Genomic DNA, 26,082 nt, shown 5'->3' on the forward strand with positions numbered 1-26,082 from the left:
CTGTCTTAACAAGGAAACGTACTGCTAAATTGTAAAGCCGTGATTTTCAGTTAGGGGAGAAAATTGTCCTATTCTTGTAGGAAGGAAGGATGAAATTCAGAGTGAGAACAAACTGAAATAAGCAAGATCAGCTTGGGTGTAATCAAAATCAGAAGTTGGCTGTGCACTCAAGTGTTTTGCCCTGAAAGTTTAAAACCTTCCATTGCAAGATTCTTGGAGCTTTTGACTCTGATGGTAGGTACACGTGATTAAAGGCAGGAAGATTTGGTCATTATAGATTAGGGCACGTCCTGATTATCAGCTTTTAGGTGCACAAAAGCTAAATGCAAGAGCAGTAGGTTACAGAGTGGCCCATGTGGAACAGGTTGTTAATACAATTTGAGCGTCAGTGTGGGGTTGTTTTCTTTTGTTTATTTGTGGGTTTTTTTCGGCTGTATACAACAACGGAACAGCTGTGTATCCTCACCACTACGTAGCTCCAAGCAGAGCTATGATTGTCGCTCTTACTTATGTGCATTCCTGCCTTATATCCTATTTATTCTGAAGGAAGGGAAGAAGAGGTGAACATTTAGCCTCCAGCTTGTGCACGCATTTAAGAAAAGTCTCATTTAAGGATACTGCTTCTGAAGTTATTCTTCTCCTTTCTGTTACGTGTGACCATTGATAAACGTATATGTGCCAGTTGTGTGCCATGTGTGATTTCTCCTGGTACAGGTGTTGCCTTATTTCCCAGTGAACTGTAGACACAGTCTTTGAGTCAGAACTGACATTCCTGCCCTGCACAAGCCAAACTCTGAGTTAAGCTTATCTTTTTGTTCTGGTTTGTGTATTTTGAATAAACAGGATTGTTTGCTTAAAATAAGAAAGTTGTCTTGAAGACAAATATGTCTAAGAAATCTGTTGCTTTAACACTAGTAAATCAAGCTGATGTGAGAGGGGTCTAGTATTTTATTTTATTGGTCTCTTAAGCTGTGTTTTACTATGTGGATTATAATCAATATTACCAGTAAGGTGTACAGTGCTGTAAATGAAGTCTCAAAATGCCAGGGTCAAGGGGTAAGAGATCTTATCAACTGTTGTAATAGAAAATAATGATTGACTTATAACCGGAGGCAAGTGCTTTTCATGGAAATGTTGGAATCTGCTCTTTAGGTTGTGGCGACTTTGTGTGAATCGTCTTGCTTGAACGACTGCAAATGTGGGATGCATCGTACCTCCTTTTTTCTTTTGCTGAGTGATGTAACTATACACCAGGGTGTTAAATTTGATCAACTGCCTTTTTAAAAAGAAATTAATTTTATTTAATTTTTGTGTGTTTTTTGGTTTGTTTTTTTCCCTACTCTCATGGTCTAAGTCGTTCTAAGGAACCAAGGCTCACATCCTTCAATGAAAGCTGTTCATCCATTTGTAAAAGATCTGTGCATTTAGGTTGTATAACTAAAGTTCTGGTTTGGTTTTGTCTGTTTGCTCTCTTCTTCACTGAGGAAACAATTCATTTTGAGGTGAACTGATTATCTGTGAAAATGCATAAACGAAGGGCAAAAATTCAGGTTCATAAATAAGGAATTTGAGAGCCAGATTTTCCAGAGTATTCATTTCTAGCTGCAGTTATTTTCTCAGAGTTTTGAGTAGCCAGTCCCAAAACCAATCTAGTGAACTGTGGGGTTGTCATATGCAGGGACAAGAGTTGGACTCGATGACCCTTGTGGGTCCCTTCCAACTCAGGTCATTCTATGATTCTGTGATTCTGCTGAATATGTCTTAGTGTAGTTTTCAGAAAGAATAAACTAAATGCGTAGGTTGTAATTTGGAGAGATTTTTAAGCATTTAAGAGCTTGAGCCGTATTTTGAAATGAGGCATCTAAAATGCCCAGGAGGATTTGACTCTTCAGGATCTTTCTCACCTGGGAAAGAGAGAGGTCCTAAGCGTGCTCATAAATCGCAGAGCTCCTCTGGGTGTCTGCCCACAAAGTTCAGCCTGTGGTCAAAGGTGGGTTTTCAAAAGATCGTAGCTCCCATTGGGATCCCACAGGGTAGAAGCTGCATTTTCAAGAGTACCCTTTGTCTTCTATAGCAATAACTGAGCTCTGACCAGCTTTAAAAAGTATCTTGTGAATGCTAGACTTACTGTATGTAGGTATCTGGAGTTTATCCTGTGCTTAATTGCTTTGCTGGTCAGTGAAGGAGCCAAATTTAATTGCAGTGCTGAGAGTTTTAGCCTGTGGAGGCTGCAGGATCAGACTTTGCATTGGTTGTAGAGAAAGTGATCTTCAGTATGAATCACAGAATAGTTTGGGTTGGAAGGGACCTTCAAAGCTCATCCAGTGCCACCTCTGCCATGAGCAGGGACATCTTCACCAGCTCAGGTTGCTCAGAGCCCCGTCCAGCCTGGCCTGGGATGTCTCCAGGGATGGTTCATCCACCACCTCTCTGGGAAACCTGGGCCAGTGTTTCACCACCCTCAGTGTAAAAATTTTCTTCCTCCTGTGTGGCCTGAATCTCCCCTCCTTTAGTTTAAAACCATCACCCCTTGTCCTGTCGCAACGTGCCCTGCTAAAAAGTCTGTCCCCATCTTTCTTATCAGCTCCTTTTAAATACAGAAAGACCACAATCAGGTCTCCCTGGACCCTTCTTTTCTCCAGGCTTAACACCTGCAACTCCCTGAGCCTCCGTGGAGGTTTTTGCTGTTTTAGCATTGCACACTATTTTGTTGTCAAACCTTTGGAAGAAATGAAAAGCCAGCTCCAAATTGCACGAACCCATTATCTAAGGGCCTGATTCTGCACATCTTGGTTACGTGCAAACAGCGTGGCCAGAGCCAGTTATCTGTCGTCAGGATTTGAAGGCTTTGGTTAAAAAGCAGGTAGGCCAAGAAAGACTTGTTTAATGGGCAGAATACCGGCACTGAGACAATGCTCTGTTTCTGCTTACGAATCATATCGCACTGATTGACGCTTGTCTTGTAAACCTAATGCCAGACAAGAATGGCACAGAGTGACAAGACGAAGAATTTAATTAGATGGGAGAGAAATGCAAAAAATTGGGTGGTTCAGTTTAGCTGAGCAATAGAGCTTGATTTAATGTTCAGCAGACATGGAGCTTTCAAGGGGCAGCTGCCAAATAGTTATTGTTTATGATCCCAATAGAAGGAAGTAATTTAATTTACAGTGTTACATGATTATTAATTGGGTGACGTTAGTATTGCATCACGTTGCCTGTGAGTATAATGTCAAGTCATGTTACGTCCTCCCATGACATTCTGGTGCTATGCACTAGAATAGGACTGCTCAAGCCAAATAGTTGAGTTTGCAATATAATGTATTGGCTTATGAAAGAATGGTGTAAGTGCGTGTGTGTTGGCGAGTTTCACCCTCCGCTCCCTCCTTCCCTGCAGGAAATCAAAGGAATAAAATTGTAGTTACTTCAAGCTTTGCCATTAATTATATTTTTCTCATTACAAATCGGTGCATAATTTGAATTGCAAACTCAACACTATGCTGGCAGAATAGATCTGTTTACCATTCAAAGCAAAATGAAAATTATTTAAATGAGTTAATATAGAACTCATTTGAATGAGTTGGATGTTTATTCATGAACTAGCTGAAGCAAGTGTGAAGCTGTCCTTATGGTCTGTAGCTTTGGCACTGATCAGCTCTAAAGTCACGTCCTGGGACAGAAATTTGTATTTTATTGCATATTAACTGTGGTGTAGACCTGTGGGTAACTACTGTCTGATGTAGCTGAGTGTGTAATTTTCATCCTTACTGACAAGGCCCCTCAGCAGTTGTAATTCATATGAGGAAGGACAACTTGCTTCAAAGTTCCTTGACAGTGGCCAGGCTGTGGTGGTGTAGTAGGATTTGTTTTCTGCACTATATGGGTGGGATGTAGCATAATGTTTACAGATAGATAAAGGGTGTGTGTCACAAGGATGCAGCCAGGCTCTTCTCGGTGACAATCAATGATATGACAAGGGGTAATGGATACAAACTGGAAGACAAGAGGTTCCACTTAAATTAAGAATAAACTTCTTCTCAGTGAGGGTTCCAGAGCCTGGCCCAGGCTGCCCAGGGGGGTTGTGGAGTCTCCTTCTCTGCAGACATTCAAACCCGCCTGGACACCTTCCTGTGGAACCTCAGCTGGGTGTTCCTGCTCCATGGGGGGATTGCACTGGATGAGCTTTCCAGATCCCTTCCGATCCCTGACATTCTGTGATTCTGTGATAGACTTCCCATCGTTAGTTAAAATTTCCCCATTATATTAGCCTGCCTGGAAACAGGGACAACCTTAATCCCCTCCTGTGTCATACCCGAGTGCTGTCCTCCTCCTCAGCACAGAGCTGATGTGGCTGCTTTTTCAACATCCTCCATCCCTTGGGATGTTTTACTCATTGAGCATTAAAAATTAAAGTCTAACTTAACTTTCCCTTACCAGCAATTCCTTTAACTGTGGAAGGAAAAGAGGTCTCGTGCCTCCTTTAGCCTGTTATTTCCATGTGCTGTTTTCCTTTGTTGATGACAGTTGGGTCCAGGAACACATTTACCATCGAGTAGAAGAGCAGCATGGAGAACCTGACAAGTGTAGTAGCTAAATTATGCATTGTGAACCACGCGGAGAGCAGGAACGTCTTTCGATTGACACTTGGGTGTTTTTTCGTACAGATTGCGGATTTACAGCTGAGCCAACAGAGCTGAATCTCTCCTGGCACTATCTTAATGCAGTCTGGGATGCGCTAAAGACACTGGACGACAAGATTATTGTGTACACTTGTAATTGCCGCAGTGGTCCTGCTTTAATGTTATTGACAGATGGAAATTCAAATAGGGCATTTCTGTGTGCAGATCTGCGCGGTGAGCTAGAAATACAATGAGGAGGGAGCCAGGTCTGTATTTTGATTTTACAATGAACTGATACAGATAGGAAAACCTCTGAACACCATCTATCTTTACATTTGGTGATCAAGATGATCAGTCGTACTGTGATTATGTGTGGGAAAGCAGCCTTTACTTTTCTGTTACACCAGTATAAGGACGGTTAAAGCTGAATAGTCTAATCCTGGGTAGTGTGAATCCCTCTTGAATGGAACTGACCTTCATCAAGTGAAATACGCCATTGGGAGTGGTGGACATAAAGCATTTTCGTGCCCAAACTTTTCATTTGGTCACCATTTGAAACAGGTTTTTGTGTTTTGCTCAAATCAGGTTGACTTTTAGCCTAGATCTAGGCCAAAGGAGGGAAGTTCCACTCACATTCAAAGTACTGTGTCTGATTCTGGGCAGCATATGGATGAGAAAGGAGATGAAGCTTGTGCCATAGAAATCTGGGTTGCCTTCAAATGACAACATGTGTTTTTGTTGTTGTTGTTTGTTTTTGTTTTTAAAATACAATTATCTGGATATATCACTGAGCCAAATCTTGCTCTTTTGAGATCGCTGGTGTAAAGCCGGGGAGAAGTGGATCGGGTTGGCCATGCCAAAACTTTTAGCATCAAGACTCACCAGATTCTGCATAGTCAAAAGATGGTCGGTTGCATTACACAGCCTATTTGTGTGTCAGACAGATTGATAGATAGACTGAAGGAATAAGTTAACTTTGAGACAGTTTTCCCGTGTTGTTAGTGCTCAGGTAAACTCATCTGCGGATGCAGTGGGATTGAGACAAAATACGGCACAGGGGATGAGAGCAGCAGCAATAAGGGGAGATGGAGAGGCAGGAGCGAAGAGAAGAGCAAGCCTTGGGCTTCAAGATTCAAGATTTGCCTTTCAGCGTCATTCCTGGAGGTCACTTGTGTCTGCAAGGCTTGTCCACAGGTGCTTCAGAGAGTGACACAGAGGTAATGTTTCTGAGAATAGATGAGGGCTTCCAGAGCTTCTCAGGAAATATGATCACGGCTTATTTTATTTTATTTTATTTTATTTTATTTTATTTTATTTTATTTTATTTTATTTTATTTTATTTTATTTTATTTTATTTTATTTTATTTTATTTTATTTTATTTTAATTTTTTTTAATTTAACCAAAGCCAACTTTCCCCTGGTAATCTCATCCCAGAGGAAATAAAACTTAACTATGCCTGGAGGTCTGTGATTACAGGGCAGGTAGGGGGATCAGATGGGCAGGGTGGACTTCTTTTTTATCCTTGTATGGAGCTGACTCGCCTTCACCAACTTATCTGAGGTGAGTTTGCTTTTCTACTGGTATAATTGAGAGCAGGTCTGGCCCCGGTTTAGCTGTTTCACTGAAGGCTCACCTGAAATATTACTTCCTAAGAGCTCGAGGCTGGAGAAAATCAGTAGACATTCACTGAGCTTATGGTGTTTTACATCAGCTAAGAACTGGGCCCTCGAGCCAAGTAAAATGAAACTCGGAAATCTTCTTTGGCAGGTTGTACTGTCAAGGACTGTGGATATTTCTAAAGTAGTATATAGATTTTTTTTAATGTATCTTCTTTGCTCAATCTGTATCCTCTTATTCGATCAAAACCAAGTTTAGACTAACCTAATGTAAATAGATTGCAGGATTTCTTCCTTTTAAATACTGCGAATGACTCCTAGTGCAGTGTTTTGTGTGCTTTTCAAGTCGACTTTAGCAGAGTATTAATTATGCAGGGGTGACGTTAGCATAAATAACTAGTCAGCAAATAAATGTCAATTAAATATTCTATTAGCATAGTAGGCAGCTTTATGCATTGGCATAGAACATTTAGCAGATTATACTTAACGAGCACATAAAAAATAGCTTTATTTTTTCTTTGCTCTCCTAATGACGGCAGAGAAGGGGAGAGGAAGGGAGGTAAAAATAATATCCTAGTTTGGCTGAAGTGCCTGGGGTGTTTGGGCTGAAATTTGCCCTAGTAGGAGCTGTGCCAGTTGACTTGTCTCTGGGGAGCTGGGAGAGCTGAAATCACTGGAGCACATCGTGGCTCAGCATCCCCACCAGCCCATATAACCCCTTGCGGACCTGCTCCTGAGAAGAATATATTTTCCTGACAAAACACATAGTAGTTTTTCCTCCCCTTCCTTGACATGACTCAGAATTAGTTCATTGCTTGTGTGGTGTCGATGTAACGCTTTCCTGATAGGGAAAATGGTCTTTTCACTATTGTGTGAAACTGCAAATCTTTTGCATGTGCTGCTGGCTTTAGTTGCTTACAAAAGACTTAATATTGCTAAGTGAGGCCATTTGGGGGTAAACTGAGTGTACCAGGCCACCACGTGTCTTTTGGGAGTGTAAGTAACGTTGAACTACTGTGCAAATGTGACACAGCCTGGCCAGCGGGACATGCTTTGCAAAAGGCTTTTGAGTTGTAGACTATCAAATGCAGACTTTTTGAGGATCTCAAGTTCTGCTGGGCTTGAAGTCAAGCTTTTCTGTTTTGATTTTCCTTTCAATACAGTTTTTCAGGTCTAGAGGCATAGTTTCAGAGGACCTTGCAGGACTGGGATGCTGGCAGGTTTGTAAGGTGGGCTTGGGAGTAGGTGATTTATCTTGGTGTTCCTGTTGTGAAACTTGGACAAAGAAACACTGTGTGAGTGGGAAATTCTGGATGTGTGCTGCTCTGACTTTATCTGGGACCACCGTGAGTAATAGAGGCTATTGAGGGGAAAAAAATCAATGTTTGGTTAAACATAGGTCCTTTTGCTTCGAGCCTTTCAGGAGTGCAGTAGAGGTGGACCTTAGGGAACACATCTACCACAAGGCTCCCAGCTTTGGCTCTGCAATGTCCCCATGGTTTAGGTACACGGCCATGGGTGCTGTCAGGCTCTCTGCTAAGGGGAAGATTTCCCCTGCGGTGAAGGTGTCACTCTTTGTGCTTCTCTGTTGAGTTTTTGGTGGAACTGGCTTAGGAAAGGTGTGAATCCTCTGCCTGTTCTCATCAGTGTTTTCCTTTGGAATAAAGTCATTGTTTTTCCCCTCAAAAAATGTCAGAAGAGTTGTTTTGGGGATTAAGTACCCAAAACATTGACTTGAGTTGCAGCACTGCCCTGTGGGATTCATACCTGGGTGCTGGTGCCTCCTTGTTCTTTTGTCTGGGTTAGACTTTATCTCATGAGGGTCTGGTTTCTCCTTGTGGAGTCATCATGAGGTGATAGAATCGTTTCGGTTGGAAGGGACCTTCAAAGCTCATCCAGTGCCACCCCTGCCATGAGCAGGGACATCTTCACCAGCTCAGGTTGCTCAGAGCCCCGTCCAGCCCGGCCTGGGGTGTCTCTGGGGATGGGGCATCCACCACCTCTCTGGGCAACCTGGGACAGGCTCTCACCACCCTCATTGCAAAAAATGTCTCCTTGATGCTGTACAAGGTGCTCTTGTGCCTGGGGAACCCAGCCCTTTCTGAGGATTTGAAAAAAACAAAGCCATGCAAGATAGTTTAGGTTTCCAGGCAAAAGAAAATAAAGGCCCAAAGCTTTCACATGAAGTAGGCTCTGTTTATTAAAAGCAAGAAAAGTACACACTTTAATCAAAACCTAATTTTCCAGTAAGAAGCCATTTCAGCAGAAACATACCCAGCAAGCCTAGTTTCCAGGGACAACAACATCTGCTTATGCTGTATTTATATTTATTTATTCTCACAAACAAACGGAGCAAGGGAAACAGGAGCAGGGCTGGCCAGACAGCCCATGGTCCAATGAGAAAGGGGTGCACACAGTGGCTGTGGCCACCAAAACTGCACAGGACCCCACATTGCACCTGAAGTGCCTGCTCAGCATCTGTTTTGAGGTGCTTTTTTTATTGCTGAGGATTATTTGGGGAAATTAGATGTGGCCCGCACCCAGAAGGGGCATTAGTGCAACTTCTTAGAGACGTGACAGTTGCACTGATGCAATTGTCCCCACACAATCCTAATGCAGATCCTATATTTTCACACACTGATGGGTGGAAAGTGCTTTCATTTATATTGCTAGGTATAACCACTCCTCATTCCTGTACTGGACTGAGCTATAAAACTAGTGAAACAAAATTACATATGCTGAGGATAATATAGCACAGTTTACACTAGTGTGTTATTAACCCAACGTGGAGCGTGGGTTTAATCTGCAGGTTGGCTTATGACCAAGGAGAGGTTCAAGAAGGGGTTTCGCTAATGGAGTGAGGTTTGATAACAAATGATTCGGGCATACCGATACTGAAATAAATGCACTTGCTGACTGCTTTTCCCTTGCTTGGGTGGACTGTCTGTCCTGACTTTTCTTTCCATGTACTGCTACCAGTGCATGGTGCCTTCCTCCATAGATGAATGATGCTGCCATTCCCTTGGCAGGAACACATAAAGCAGCAGTATGGTTTGTAGCACTGTAACAGTCCCTTTTGGGTGGTACAAGGAATACTGAACTATTTTAACTACAACTGTCTTGTTATGATTGAAGAAGCAGCACCTTGTGTACAAGCAAGAGTGGAGCTGAGGATCAGGCTTATTGCAATGAAAACTGAAAGCCTAATCCTTTTGTAAACAATCTGGAGGGGGATGGAAGTGGGGGAAAGAAAAGCAGTGATTTTTATTTTTTTTTTGTGGACTTTGACAAGTTATAAATATATCCTGAGCGAAACCAATAGTGTGGAGCTTTATGAAAGATTTAATGAATAAATATTTCATGCCCACATGGTGCTTCTTTGGCAACGCATGCTGTCGGTAAAAAGCAATAAACAAAGAACCTCCTTCAGGGTTTGTTTGGGCTTTTAAATTAAACTAATTTAATCAACTTTTTCAGTCAAGCTTGATATTAGTTCATTTCTGTACACAGCACTGTACTCGGATCTGTTTGTTTTCTCCTGATACCTGTTCTGTTTGGAAGATGCTTGAATATCAAAGAACGATTAGTTTCATCCAGCCCCTCTAGTGCACATCTGGATTTTCAAGGCAGGGAGCACAGTCTGACTTTCTCCTTATCCTACAGTTGAGGAGTCAGCCATTCTCTACCATCCCATCCATAGGTGTTATGAGACCCCAGCTGAGGTTTTCCTTATCCAGCAGATAATTAAATGATCCAGAGATCACTTGAGCATGATGCGAGCAGGCAGGTATCTTTTGGGTTTTGGAAGTCTTGAGCACCCAGTTTGCTGCTTGCTTGAAGGACCAGAATTAGCTAAAACTGCTCTGGAGTCTGACCCCATGTGGGAAGCGAGGCTCGCACACTTCTGCGTTGGATTGCTGCACAGATTTATTCAGGGAAATTGAAATGTTCCTCCAGCTCAGAGACATGATTTTTCTTTGGGATCACAGGACTGTAGCCAGTTGATTCTTTCACAGCTGGACCATGCAAGTGAAGAGGAATGAGGACACAATAGGGAGGTAAAAGCAAGGGTGGTCACGGCAGTAAAAGTGACTTTGGGAAGGCATCTGTGGGTTGGTCTGCTAAATGAGTTGAGAATCTGCTCAAACTTGGACACTGATGCACCTTCGCATGGGCTGGTGGGGTCAGACACAGGTGCATGGAATGGGGCATTTCTCAGCTTCTTTTGCCATGAAAATGAGTAAAAGTGCCATTTTATTTTGATTATTTATTTTTTTTTTCCCACAACCACTGATCTGGAGCCACTTGATTTTGTACTGGGCAGCTTTGGGAACTGAAGTTTATCCCTCTTGGGTGGGTGGGGTATGTCCCCATGAGGTTTGTGCCACACTATCAACAAAACTGGTGAAGGGACTTGAACATAAGACCTATGGGGAGAGGCTGAGGGAGCTGGGCTTGTTCAGTCTGGAGAAGAGGAGGCTTAGAGGTGAGCTCAGCACTCTCTAGAACTACCTGAAGGGCAGTTCTAGCCAGGTGGGGATTGGGCTCTTCTCCCAGGCAGTCAGCAATAGGACAAGGGGGCATGGGCTTCAATTCTGCCAGGGCAAATTGAGGCTGGATATTAGAGAGAAATTCTTTACAGAGAGAGTGGTCCGGCATTGGAATGGCTGCCCAGGGAGGTGCTGGACTCACCGGCCCTGGAGGTTTTTAAACTGAGATTGGCCATGGCACTTAGTGCCAGGATCTGGTCAATGGACTGGAGTTGGACCAAGGGTTGGACTTGATGATCTCTGAGGTCTTTTCCAGCCCAGGCTATTCTGTGATTCTGTGTGATTCTGTGACAAAAAAGGTTGCAATAGAAACTGAGGAAGGTTTGATTGTCCAAACCCGTGTAGACCTTTGTTCTTTAGTATATTTTTTATAGTGTCAGGCAATATGTCAGATTATGTCTATATAGATCAAAACCCAAGCAGAAGGGTTCATCTTCGGCAAAGGTTGATGGAGCAAAATTCCTTGCAGTAGTTCTGAGCTGATCCAGCCCAAAGTGTTGGCAGAACCAATTTCTGCTGTGGCTCCCGAGCTCCTGCGAGGAGAGCACATTTTGGTGGAACTCAGGTTCCACTCAGGATGCGTGGAGGGCTTAAGATGAGGAGTTGAGACCCCACAGGTTTGCCTTCTGCTGCTCGCAATCCTGGTCACGGTCTGCAGGATAACCCTGCAGCCTCTGCTGTGACAAACCCATTGGTTTTGGAGCTGACATTTGGTATAAGTTGTGCTGGAGGAACAAAGATGCAGGAGGAATGGAGTAATTGCAGCGTGAGGCAGAGACTGTGAATGAGAAGCTGTATTTCTAAGGAAATATTGCAGGAAAAGGCTACGAGCAGACATAAGGCTTTTCTGTGAGTAGAGATTTCATGAGATTTCCCTGTTCTTTACCAGCAGGTGAAATGGGGTGGATTTTTGAAAGGTACCTTTGAGACCATTTCAAATAAAATCTCCCATTGATGATTGTTGCAAAAAACCTCTTCCATCCATTGCATGAAACAGCAAAATACTCCTTCTAAGACACTGAAATGCTGAGCAATGGAAATACGTAAATTATGTTACAACTAAAGTCCTGATGATGCTCCGAATAAAAAATGTGGGTGAGGAGACAGTAAATTTTAGAAGTACTGACCCTGTTACTTCGTGTTGAGCCACCGTTTGACATCATCCAACTATTTAGTGCAGACCGTGTAAATACAGAACAAAACGTAGGACAGCTGAGGATCTGTTCGCCGTCAAGCAGAAAGACTTACAGCCCTGTTTGTAGACTTGGTGAGTTATCATTGAAGAGACTACAATGCCATTATTCAAGCAAATACCCCTGAAGAATGTAATTATTCAAGCAAATAGTCCTGAAATGTGTGCCTCACTCCTGACTCAGGAGATCTCCACACCTTGAATATCCAGCAGTGAATATCCAGAGTTGTTCTTCCACATTCACACCACCTCCTGGGACTTGTGCTCTGAAGCTGTGGAGATAGGAAACCCAGAAACTGTGAAATAATGGGAGGATTGACCCCAAAAGCATAACAGTAGATGCAAAGCACTCGTTTTTGATATGGTCAACTTAACTAATGTCCAGCTGAATGAGTTTTTTACAAAATGTTCTTCAAAAATTATTATTTTGAGATATTTCGAGTAGCCATTCTTGGCAATTGCATGTCATTTCCCTTCCCCAGTCTCCTGTAATTTCCACCAGAGGAGTTTTGGAATGGAATTCCGTCTCAACTGTAAGACTAGGCCTGTGTAGTTAATGCGGTTATATAATATGTAAAACGTCGACACACTTAAATAATCACTATTGGAGACATCTGTGGAGACTTAAAAAAACCCCTGTGATTCATATTTTAAGTTAGGCCCAGTTTGGGGTCTTTATATCAGAGAAGGAGGTGACTTTCTGTGCGTTGCTGTTGGAGCTGGGAAGAGCAAATAGCACGAGGGACTTGATCCGGAGTATGCCAAAGCTGACGTACACGTTCCTGCAGTGGACCTTGTTTGTTCAGGTTGAAGATCAAATTGTATTGAGTAGAGCTGAGCCGACAGAGGATTTTCTGTGCTCTTTCAGGGGAAGGACAAGCCAACGTGTCTAGTATCATGTCTTCAGCAGTGTTCCTTCAGGTGCACAGAGGGGAACCTCAGATTTTGCTCATGAGGAACATGCATATAGAGAACTTGGGTAGCTTCTAGTGGCAGATGCAAGTGCCAGCATGATCCCAAGCCAGCTGTGACTTGCATTTGATTTTTCCCTTGTTACACTTGATAATGTGGGCTTCCATTCACCATGGAAAGGGCTTTCTACCTGAAGCAGACCATATGCTCCTGGAGCACATGGAGGTATCTGTTGTGCAGTGCAGAGATTTAAGTGATGCTCCTATAAATCATTTTCCGGATGGTAATTAAAAATCAGTTCCTCTAACCCAGATTCCAAATTCTGTGTCAGTTCTGACCTATTTGTCTAATATCAGAAAGCTTTTGCTCTGAATTGTGAAATGATTTGTTTCTATGTCTGTGTGTGCGCTCTCATTTCTGTTTGATTTTGGTCACAAAAATGCCCAAACACCACAACAAGCAAATAAGCTTAAGGACAGGCTGAAACCCTTCCTGATTAATGGTTTATTTTGTGTTGTGAGACAGAGCATCCACCTCCTGCGTTTGTAGCAAAACCAAGCTTTTTCTCACACCGTAACTGTTGGAAATGGATGAAGAAATGAGGGGAAAGTCAACATTTTCAGGTTGTGGTGTAAAGATGCAGCTACTTCCTGAAGCACTGGAATTAATCTAGAATATGTATCCCAGGAAAACTTTGCAAAACCTAGGAAAATGTCCTGCTATATATTGTACAAGTTCTAAAGAAGAGGCTGTGCCATGATGAGGATAGTGCCTAAAGAGAAATTCCGTAGTTCTCCCATGCTAAGCAACCCTGGGAAGGTCATTGGCTGTGTGAGGCATCTACACCCTGGGCATTTGGTTGCTGAAGCTCTTCCGTAAGGTCTTGCTTTGCTTTGAGCCATTCTGCTGTTACCTTTGAGCTTGTCAACCTAGACAACCTTGTCAACCTTGGGCATCAGGAGGTGGCTCCATTTGGAAGCCATCCTTCCTATAGAACATCTACAAAATTTATTTAGAAACAAAGAAGTAAAACAAAATCTTGGAGGAAACGTGTGCTGAAGATGAGATGAAGAGCTCACAAACCAGCTGAATGAACCACGGCTCTGCAGTAATATTTGGGATCCCTCAGTTTAACAGGGTTCATCAGAGCGTCGTCATCTCCAGTCAGTGTGTCCTGGAGTGATGGAGAAACTGAAGCTGTAGAATTCAAAGGAGATTTGGAGCATTGTGGCAAAGCTGCTGGCATTTCAAATCCCACAACGTGTCCTTATTTTCATTTCAGATGATGCCTTGCATGGTGTTCCACGTTGATCTCTGATTCAGACCGTTTAGGGGGATTTTTTTCATCCTTGGATTTATAGTTAAAGTAATTTTCTAGCTTCAAGTAAGGAAAACACATGTTTAGCAAGTGCAAAAGGAGCCTTGATGGGATGTTTCTTTGATGGTGTTGCGATGATGGTGATGAACGTACATCTTGTGCATAGGATGTTAAGCACCTCGTGGGGCCTGGCTGTGCTCAGAATGTACCACTGATTTTGGGAAGGGTGCGTGATGAACGCCTGTAAGTTCCCCATAGGTCCTGGTTTGTGGCACTTAAATCGTGCAGCTGAGTGGCTCCAAAATGATTAAATGGGATTCGATCGCTAGAAGCTGGCAGTATGATTCTGGTGGATTAAGGAACGCATTGCAAAGCGCAAAATGAGTTCCTTGTTTGTTTGTTTATTTTTTGTTGTTTGTTTTGTTTAAACATATGCTTCTGCTTCGTGGGTTGTCAAAAGGTGAAGTTGTGGTGAATGAGGCTTGTTGGCCATTTCCCGGACAATTCAGGAGTGTGCTGGCCTGCTCTTGGGTCATGATGATGGTTTGCTTCCCAGTAGTGTCCCATGCCCTGTGAGATTTGGGAAGAACCATGGTCAAATCCTTAAATCAGTGCATCTGGCTTTGCTGCTTGTACCTCACAGCACTGTTCTTCACCAGCTTGAGCACAGTGACCCCAGAATCCTGCCCGGGTCCCACCAGGGTTTCCCCACCAGGTATTCCTCAGCTCCAAGATCACCGAATCACAGAATCAACTGGGTTGGAAAAGACCTCAGAGATCATCAAGTCCAACCCTTGGTTCAGCTCCAGTCGATTGACCAGATCATGGCACTAAGTGCCATGGCCAATCTCAGTTTAGAGATGCATCTTCATCCTTGAGTTTGATGATCCAGGCTGGAACTATTAATGGCTTTTTCTTTCAAATCACTGCTTGTGTCTTCATTGTGAGACTAGATGCTAAATTTCAGATAGGTTATGTAGGGTGTAGTGAATCTAGACTTGCCCTGACTGTATTAGGGCAGAAAAAGTGAAAAATGTGTTTTTGGCTATTTGCTGGGTCTCATGCATATCTGATAAATTCAATAATAGAAAAAAACAAAACAAAACACCTTTAAACATTAACCAAAACTTGTGTCTTTTTAAAAATTTTTAATTGATGTTTCCCACTAGAGCTAAGAAGTTGTTTCAATTATTCTTCTGTAGTGTGTTAAACAATACAGTGTGTATAATAAACTGCAAATTTCATCCCTACTAATTCTCATATTTCTGTAGAAGATGAAAAAAGAAGAGGCAAAAAACCCAGAACGAACAAAAACCCAACAAACCCAGAATGATTTTCTTGGACATCAGTCCCTCTATATGTCTTCTATGTTTTGGTGTTTTTATTCATAGTGGATACTTGCTGTAGACTATTGGCATTACCAGGGAAAAAAAGGTAATTGTGCAGTGAACTGGTTGATGCTTTATGTAAGAACATTGTGCTGCTGTAAATTTGTTGCGTTTTACAGAGCTGTCTCCAAGAACAGCCTTCAGAAAGTGACCGTGGGATTTAGAAGTGAGAAAAGGCACTTAGTATGTGGGATAATTGGATAGGGTTTGGAGGCGTGAGGTCAGAGCCTTGGGCACAATATTTATACTGCGATAACATCCCCTTACAGAATGGCCCGTAACTTTTAGATGTTGTTATGCCACAGAATCCATTTGGCCTATGAGGTCCCAGAGGGCTAGGACATAAAAGTACCTCTTGTGTCCGTGTGCAAGGACGAGCAAGGGGAGAGCATTTGGGTCAGGGTCAGGTAACCCCCAGACCTTCTTTCCTTCACTAGCTCCACTTTCTAGCGTCAGAGTGATCTGGTGAAACGCAGTATTATGGAGAGATCCCCATACTAATTCATAACAACTCCAGTGTGTGGTCAAAGATATCAATTCGGAGTGTGAACTGTATAACAATAGTTCTGGCGGTGGTTCTGAATGCTACTTAAATGGGTCTTTATCCAGGAATTATTGCATTTTGCTGTGTAGACACACCTGTTTTTTCTCTGTGTGTGTTTGCCTTCTGGAGATACTACACAGGGAGCACATGGAGTGCTGTACATAGGCTTTACCAGGGTGATGATGGGCAAGCAGCATGCGTATATCCTCCCTTTTGAAACTCTTAAATCAGGATTTTATGAAGCCTCTGCAAATTTTTTCATGGAAAGGGCTGTGGGGCATTGGAACAGGCTGCCCAGGGAGTGGTGGAGTCACCATCCCTGGAGGGGTTTAAAAGACACGTAGACGAGGTTTTTATGGACACAGTTCAGTGATGGACTTGATGGAGTTTGGTTGGACTCAGTGATCTTAAAGGTCTTTTCCAACCAAAATGATTTATGATTCTGTGATTCTGTCTCTGTCTACCTGGAACAGCAAAAAAGCCTTCTTGCTTTTCACCCAAAGGGGCTACAACTTGGAAGGAAATATATGAGCAGCTGCTTGCTAAATGCAGTTTTGTGCAAAGAATCTTGTGTTTGTGCCCGTGTCTCATATAGGCGCACACATAACCCATCTCCTGCAGCCACACTCTGAGGTCTATGACCTGGGTTGCTTCTGAACGCTTTGGTTAATGTACTGATTTTGCCTGGAAAACAGAGTTCTCATAATTTTATTATTATTATTTTTAATCTCCGTGGGATAAAAATGGATTTAGAAATTACAATCAAAATACCAGGTTCCCCCCTCCCTGAATGCTCCGTAGCTGCTGATTTCACAAGGTGTTTATTAAGACTCCTGGGTCTGAAGATAGGGAGTTTGAGCTCTCATCGCACATGATACATCTCTTCTGCACACTGAGCGCGGTGCTTAATGCAAGAGGAGTTAAAAAATAATCAAGGAACGTATGTGGAGGCTTGGGGTTAAGTGGCGAGAGCCGTGGAGTTGGGATGCTCATTTTCACAGTGAGCCGTCACCCTAATGGACATTGATACTAATGATGGAGGAACCCCTGTGGTTATATGGTTTGTTCAGAGCTTTCAAACCCTGGGCATTGCCTGGCTTTCAGAAATACCTTTCTGAAACTCTTATCTCTGGGTGTACACAACTGAGACCATTTAAGTTGATAGTTCCTATTTAATTTTTAAGACTGTCATTGATAAAAATGAAATTTAGTTACCTTGTACCTAGAATTGGATTGGACAGAGAGCAATGTTATTGCTAGCCATAAAGGGTATACAGTCTCTATGAAAGTAAGAAATTTTGGAGAAGTTAAAACCACTTGCTCTGAGTGAATCGCCTTTGTGGTGATGCATCAGGTTTCCTCTTAACTTATTGCATAGGTAACCAAGAAAAAGATATACCCTTTTTTGCGATGTTGGATGCTATAGCAAAATCAGAATATCAACCTTCATTCATGCCTGCGTATACAAGAGAACAGATAACTGACCCAAGTAAGAATGTTTGTGTCTAGAGGATCTTTTATTTTCCTGAGTACATCACCAGATGGCTACTCTTCCTAATTCAGGGCAGTGTGATGGAGCTGTTTCTGTTTTTTGGTGCCTAATCTGGATGACGAGGTTTCAGAATTGTGCTGCAGGTGAAATTAATGTGAAAACACTTAAAAAATAAAAAAAAACCAACATGGCTATGCATGGTAAATACTCTGAAAATATGAATGTTTCATCCTTGAGTACCACTCTGTTGAGGCTGGGTAGACACAGGTGACTTGGCGCTATGTTGAAGGACCAGGTGAATGAATTGGTTGGAGCCCTGCAAGGTTGAAGGTGGGAAGAGATGAGTTTCCATCACCCCTTGTCATCTCCCACCCATGTCTTTCTCTTCCCCCTCCCCAGGGAGAGCAGGGCTGCATCTTGGTGGTCCCTGACTGTGCTTGCATCAAGTCTTCTTACAGCGAAGGGACGCGACAAGCACAAATAGAGCTGATAAATTTGCTGCTGTTCTTTATCTACGTAATCTGATTGCAATATATAGATAATCAATAGAATAATTTCAGTTGGAGGAGACCCTCAGGATCATAGAATCCAACCATAACCAAACTCTACCACTAAACCATGTCCCTAAGAACCTCATCTAAATGCCTTTTAAACCCCTCCAGGGATGGTGACTCCACCACTTCCCTGGGCAGCCTGTTCCAATGCCTGACAAGCCTTTCTGGGAAGAAATTTTTCATGATATCCAGTCTAAACCTCCCCTGGTGCAACTTGAGGCCATTTCCTCTTGTCCTATCACTTGTTACTTGGGAGAAGAGACCAACACCTTCCATGCTACAACCTCCTTTCAGGCAGTTGTAGACCAAGATAGAGCAGAGCTGCTTCCCACTATCTACATACCTCTCCTTTTTATCCTTCTGTTTGTTTGTTTCATTTAAATAACTCAGTACAAATAGAGTATTGACTTTAACTGAGGGGAAGTGATTAATCACAGTACTTATGAGTAGATAATTTATTGCAGCTTGCGCGCAGGATGGATACTTGAGGCTGTTGTTCTCAGTCAATCAAGGCAGGGTGATAGGGGTTAATGGCACCCGGGTCACCATGCCATTGGGATTTATTAGGCAAATTTCTCTTCTGATCCTGGGAAGTTTAACTTGTAAGCAGAGAGCCATAGCGACACGCTCTCAAGAAGAGTGGGTGTTTTTTTCCATAATGCTGTGTTGGGGTGAAGGCAGCTGAACCAACTGCATGCAAGTGTCTCAGCAGTTGCTGGTGGTGACCATCTTGCCAGTTACTTCTTGCTTGGCAAAGAGTCTTGCTGGGTTTCCTGAACTGCACTGAGTTCATGGAGAAAATTGCTGCAGGGTGTTGCATCATTAAAAGAAAAAATAATTGATTTTAATAGCATCCACTCAACCTGGCTGCACAAAGACACACTTTTCTCCCATAGCATCCCACCTCCACGTCCTTTCCTTCTTCCACCCATAGTTCCAACAGCTGGATTGGAGACATAGCACAGGCGAGGACACACTTGAAGAAATGAAAAGCAACTCCCAACCCACCCGCTGCTTTTTTTTTAATGCTAAAAAGATAACAGTTATTTAAGGACTAGAGAAACCCGAGGGGAATATTGTGTATGTCTGTGAGGGACTCAAAGGATGTTAGGAAGTGAAGCTTCATGTGGACAGTAAGACAGTTTTTTGCGTGTGAAGTTGCTTGTTTCAGCTGAGGGAATACAAGTGGATCATTGCTGGAAACTTTGAATGGCAGCAGGAAGGGTAACAGTCGCATTATACTCAAATTCAGTGTAATTGTATTGAAAAAACTAAAGGCAGTTCTTCACATGAGAATGTAAAGCACGTGTTTGTGCCTTTCTTTGGTTTTACTTCTCTTTTTCTCATCAAGGGCTGCATGCAGAATTGGGTGTACAAGGATTAAAATCTGCACATTGGCCCTTTCTTGGGTCAAAACCATAAAAAGAGCAGCATAGGTAGTTTTCTCTTAGAAATGGGATCAGGGTGTTTTGGGCAGTCTGAAAGACCAGAGCACATCAAGTATTTTGAAGACAACTGAAAAAACATGCAGAATATTTATATTATATGAAGTGACTTGTGTGGGCTAAACAAATAGCATTCATTTGAAGTTCACCCATTTCCAATTTTATTTCTTGAAATTTATTAAATAATTTACAGTTGTAAGAGATAGTAGATCAATTGATAGCTTAAAGCAGCATCTTCTAACAGTGTGCAAGAGCTACTTGTTCTCCTACAGATACCACATTTCTTCCTAACATCTGTTTCTTGGCCTATTGTAAATTCATATGAAAGGCACCACAGTGTTCTTCTGACTGCAGGAATGGATTTTGAGCACATATGTTCTTTGATGGACAGTTGCTTATAATTTCTGGTTTCCATGTAAATCCCCTATATATATAATGTTTTCTTTGAAGGCTTTCCATGTTTAAGGCAGGTATAGAGAAGGTGATGGCTGAGCTCTGAGTTAGATATCTCCACATATTTATGGCCACATCATTAGGAAATCACATCAACAGCTTTTGATGCTTTTCCTTTTTTTGGACTGCATTTTCATTATTTTGTGATCTGATTCAAGCTGCAGAACTCTGCTGGTGTGAGAACAGATGATTGTTTGAAGTTTTGAGTAAGAAATTTGTTTGAAGATGTCTCCAGCACCGTTTGGCTTTTTCCAGGGAGCTCACAAAAGAACCCGAAATGAACAGTGCTTTTTATAGAAGACGCCGTTAAATCACTAAGTAGCTTTTTAAAAATTTGGTTTATATTTATTTTATTTTCGAAATGCCCAATGGGGGACTTGGGGAGGGTTCAGAAACAGCGTGGACACAGCCTGAGCCCTTTGTTTTGGGGTAGGACTCAAACCCCCGTCCTGTTTTCACCTCCAGTCTGGTTCACAAGGGCACGTACAGTTCAGCAAACCGAGTAAAAATGTTTGGATTCAGCCATTTTCTGTCAAAATGCTGTTTTATCAAAACGGAAATATTTTGTGAGAACGTGTCAGTTTCGATGAATTGTTTTGATGGGTGAAGTCTAAACAAATTGTTTTCGCATTCTATGTTGTTTTGATATAAAGACATCTCATTTTGACTGTGTCAGTTAGACCTTTATACATAGTTCTAACATTTATATGTTATGACTTCTATAACTCATAAATATTCCATCAAATGTGTGACAACTTTCAAATTAAAAGAAAATATCAATATGATAAGGTTTCTACATTTTTGCAATATGCTATTTACCTTTTAAAAAAAAAGCATATCTTAAATAAATATATAACATATATATAAACTTTTGAACATCTTGAATTACTTGTTTATAATTTTATTTCGTGAGATCCTGATATTTTAGCATATTTCATAATGGAATGACAAGAATTGCCCAGGTCCTGTCCAGCTCTAATTTCTTTAACTGTTTTTGTTCATTCCAGTCCTTTGGAGGAGTTAAATTTTTAATAATAAGAATAGTTGTCACAATGAGAGTGTTGTCACTTAGCAGATTTATCCCAAAGATTCTAGACCATTTTATAAAGCTGTTTAAGATGCAGATCTTCACGTATGAGAAAACTGAAACTCTGTTGTTTAGAGGTCAATGGAGTCCAGGGGAGATTATCCAGTAGAGGCGTTGACAGGTTGATGGTGCTTTTGTTTTATTAAAAATGAAGAAAACAAAAAACACCACAAAAAAACCCCAACAACATGAAAAACATTCTTTGGATTTTCTCTTTTTTTATGGTAAGGACAAAAACTAACATAATTTGATGTTACTACTTGTCCTGGGCCCTGTTACTAGTGGCAGCAGCTCAGGACCTCTCAGATGGGCTTGTGTTAGCTTGTCCTGACGACTGCAAGTTTATACTGAAGAAGCGCAAATGGTAGATGGATAGATGGGCGTAGATATTGAATCATGCATTATGTATTATTTTGTATTTTCATGCATTATTTTGCTCGAGGGTCCCAGTGGCTGGGAACTTGGTCTTGTCCAGTTCCACCTCTCTTTGTGCTTCTTCTGCCTTGTGTTGTGTCTGGGAAGGGCAAGAGAATCCACTAAGTACATAAAGGTGTTTCTGAGGTGCTGGAACCCCGTAAGGTATTTATGCTACTATTAATTTTGCTAGCTGAATGTAGTAGTTTGAATTCCTGAGTCTTGCTCTTGTCAGTCAAGGGAGTGGTTTGGGGGTAAAAAAACCCCCAAAAATCACTAAAAAGCCAAAAAAAAGCACTCATATTCTTTCCACTGTCCTTTTCATCTTTCATATTTCAAGGTTTTTCCTACACTTTGCAGTGTACTTCTAAGAAAAAAGGAGAAATTGAGGATTTTCATATAGACACATGACTCTGGAAATAGTGGCTTTAAGAAAAACAGTAACTACAAGGAGACTAGATAAAATCCCAAGAGTTGGTAACGTGATAATGGTATCTCATATTCATTGAATGGAGTGCCTGTGACTCAGTGCTTTTATGGAACTGTAAATGTTCTTTTAATCTCTTATTTCTCTAGAGAGGCAGATAAATCTGAACCCATTATGTCTGTGGCTGAGGCAGGGCACAGGGATTTGAGGGATTGCAGGGGTAGCCAGTTGTGCATTGGGAATGAAGCTGCTGTCCTGGCTCTCCAGTTAGTGGGATAACGGGGATGCGGTGATGCAGGGGTTGCAGTATTCTGGCCTTTTCTAACCACTATTTGCATGGTTTTTGTGGTTGGTGTAGAATTATAGAATCATTTTGGGTGGAAGAGACTCTCAAGATCATTGAGTCCAAGCGTTAATGTAACACTGTCACTAAACCGTGTTCCTAAGAACCTCATCTCCACATCTTTAAACCCCTCCAGGGATGGTGACTCCACCACTTCCCTGGGCAGTCTGTTCCAATGCCTGACAACCCTTTCCGAGAAGAAGTTGTTCCCAATATCCAATCTGAACCTTCTCTGGTGCAGCTTGAGGCCATTTCCTCTCATCCTGTCACTTGTTCCTTGGGAGCAGAGCCCGACCCCCCCTGGCTCCAAGCTCCTTTCAGGCAGTTCAGAGATCAGAAGGTCTCCCCTCAGCTCCTGTTCTCCAGCTGAACCCCCCAGGTCCCTCAACCGCTCCCATCACACTTGTGCTCCAGCCCCTTCCCCAGCTCCCTTCCCTTCTCTCAACTCGCTCCAGCACCTCGAGGTCTTTCTTGTCATGAGGGGCGCAAATCTGAACACAGGATTCAAGTACGCACAGTGCAATGGGAAAGGGCTGTTTTTGAGCAACTGATGGTTAAAACGAGGGAAAACCTTGCGCGCGGTGAGAAGTACTAATGGGTACTTTGCGAATCAACCAGGGGTTGCAGCAGCCCCTGGCCCTCAGCTGCTGCCGCGGTGCCCAGGTTCATTCATGCCCAGGAGCATTCGGGTCCAGCCACAACCCAGAGTCGTTTGCTTGGGAAAATGAGACAAATGAGTAGAAGTGAGAAAATGGCAGGGAGTTGAAAGGGGAGAGAGGAATGGGAGTCAGAGGGGTTGAGGGCAGAGTGAATCAAGCAGAGAAAGAAGTGGGAAGAATTATTATTATTTGAGGGATATTGAGTGTGATCTGTTTTTTGATAGAATTCAGCCCTGTGGAAGGGGAGCTCAGTTTTACAACCTGTACCATCACTTCTGTGGAAATAAATAGAGTCTTAATGTGGAAGGGTCCTTTTTCTTTCTAATTTAAGAATCTGCTGTAATATCTGTCAAACTAGAAGCTGCTCTCTGAAACGAATATTCCTCATTGAAGGAGGCAGGAGGGCTTTGTATTCTCCTGCAGAGGACACAAAGTTTGTGTGCCACAAAGACTTCAGCAGAGCAGGGATAGTTGGTTTGTGCTTTTCCAGGTGTGGATAATTTCACTGAGGTCTCTTAGGAGGAGGCCAAGCCTTGGCTCAACCTCAGCCATCCCAGTCTGGTCACGAGTCTGGGAGTTGTCGCACCACTACAGCTGCTTCTCAGGAACTGGAGGGAGAAATGTGGGATCTTTCTCAGGTCTTTTTGTGGTGATCTAGATCCAGATGGCTTTTCCTCTCTGTGCATTTAGTCCCGCAATCTGGAGCAGAGCTCTGCTGTGGATACACTTTGGCCCAGCACCATGCAGATCTGGCCTCTGTTTTGGGCCGCTTTGCTCTGAGGCAGGTGGTTCTGTGGCATTTTTATGGCAGGAAGATGCTTTAAAGCCTTTGGCCTTGGAGCTGCAGAGGTGTGAAACCACCCACCCACGCCAGCACCAAGATGAACTGAACCCAACCCAAAAGAAACAGGCACATCTGCGTTCACAAGCTGCAGCTCCAAATGGGGCTGCTAAACCTGGAAGGAAAAGCAGTAACAAGAGCATTGGCGTTTCGGCAGCATCGCTTCGTGTGATGCGTGTCCCATGTTTGGGTTGTGCTGTGTCTAATATGGTGCAGTCTCCAACCAATGCTTTTTCCATGGTGAGATCGTTGCTAATGCCTGTCTCTGCTGTGGATTATTTACTGTTTAATCATTCAGTTCAGCTCACACTGTGGCTTTTGCATTGGTGGGATCACTAAACGGAGTCTTTTTTTCTGCTGCTGTGTCTCTGCTTTTTCTGAATAATTTCCTCTCACTATGATGAATTTGAACGCAGTTGGTCCCCAGGGTCTCAGACTGTTGCACCATCTCCTACTGGTCACTTCTCAGACTCCATGCAAGACCATGGGAATGGCACGAAGATGGATGTGTTTCAATATTGGGACTCTTGGTCAAGCTGTGACCTTGTAGAGCATCAAAGCCTCATGCTCTGGAGGACCGGTCAGTGTGGTTATGCTACAGTAGTCTTGGTCAAGCAAGCCATCATTGCATGGGATATGATTTCCAAATTAGCCCCAATGTAACTTGAATATCTCAAATGCTTTATTAGTTATTTGACCTGTGTGGAGCTCCACTGTGGTGTCGCTGACAGTCCTTTCAAAGGTCGAGGGAGATGTTTCTCCTGCTCTACTCTGCTCTGCTAAGACCCCCACCTGGAGTAATGTGTCCAGCTCTGGGTCCTCAGCACACAGGACAGACATGGACCTGTTGGAGAGGGGCCAGAGGAGCCACAGAGATATCAGAGGGAAGGGACACCTCTCCTGTGAGGACAGGCTGAGAGAGTTGGGGTTGTCCAGCCTGGAGAAGGCTCAGGGGAGACCTTATTGCAGCCTTCCCGTACTACTTAAAGGGGCTGATAAGAAAGATGGGGACAGACCTTTTAACAGGGCCTGTTGTGACAGGACAAGGGGTGATGGTTTTAAACTAAAGGAGGAAGATTCAGGCCAGACATGAGGAAGAATTTTTTTACACTGAGGGTGGTGAAACACTATCCCAGGTTGGCCAGAGAGGTGGTGGATGAACCATCCCTGGAGACATCCCAGACCAGGCTGGATGGGGCTCTGAGCAACCTGATCTGGGTGAAGATGTCCCTGCTCATGGCAGGGGGTTGGAACAGATGATCTTTGAAGGTCCTTCTGGCCTAAATTATTCTAGGATTCATGGAATCATAGAATGTTCTGAGTTGGAAGAGACCCACAAGGGCAATCAAGACTAACTCCCGTCCCTGCATATGACAACCCCAAGGTTCACACTGCATGTCTGAGGGCATTGTCTGTTCTTGAATTCTATGATTCTAAGGTCCTGTCTTCACAAATGAGCTGTTCCTGGTGAGGGAAGGGTTGGTGTGTGAAGGGACATGTAGTTTTCACAGAATCCCAGAATGTCAGGGGTTGGAAGGGCCCTGGAAAGCCCTGGGTTGGAAGGGCCCAGTGCAATCCCCCTGCCGGAGCAGGAACACCCAGCTGAGGTTCCACAGGAAGGTGTCCAGGCGGGTTTGAATGTCTGCAGAGAAGGAGACTCCACAACCTCCCTGGGCAGCCTGGGCCAGGCTCTGCCACCCTCACTGAGAAGAAGTTTCTTCTCAAATTTAAGTGGAACCTCCTGTGTTCCAGTTTGAACCCATTACCCCTTGTCCTATCATTGGTTGTCACCGAGAAGAGCCTGGCTCCATCCTCCTGACACTCACCCTTTCTATATCTGTAAACATGAATGAGTCCCCCCTCAGTCTCCTCCAGCTCCAGAGCCCCAGCTCCCTCAGCCTTTCCTCACACGGGAGATGCTCCACTCCCTTCAGCATCTTTGTTGCCCTGCGCTGGACTCTCTCCAGCAGTTCCCTGTCCTTCTGGAACTGAGGGGCCCAGAACTGGACACAATATTCCAGATGTGGTCTCACCAGGGCAGAGTAGAGGGGAAGGAGAACCTCTCTTGACCTACTACCCACCCCGTTCAGTCCTTAGCCTTTCTTGAAGAGGGCTTCATGTATTGGTAAAGGTCTTTCTCGCAGATTTGTCAGCTCCCTGGATTGAGAAGAATGAGAAATGTTTCCTCCCTGGATAAGGAGAAAAATGAGGGATGTTTCTTCCTGTGCCA

General features: G+C 43.2%; 1 protein-coding gene across 2 annotated transcripts in view; it reads left to right on the top strand.

Annotated features, from left to right (window-relative positions):
* The window catches only part of SFMBT2 (Scm like with four mbt domains 2), a 128,586-nt gene that overhangs the window by 26,011 nt on the left and 76,493 nt on the right, over positions 1-26,082 (top strand). The gene's annotated exons all lie outside the window — the stretch shown is intronic.

Source organism: Patagioenas fasciata, chromosome 1 (genome assembly GCF_037038585.1).
Source record: "Patagioenas fasciata isolate bPatFas1 chromosome 1, bPatFas1.hap1, whole genome shotgun sequence".
Taxonomy (NCBI): Eukaryota; Metazoa; Chordata; class Aves; order Columbiformes; family Columbidae; genus Patagioenas; species Patagioenas fasciata.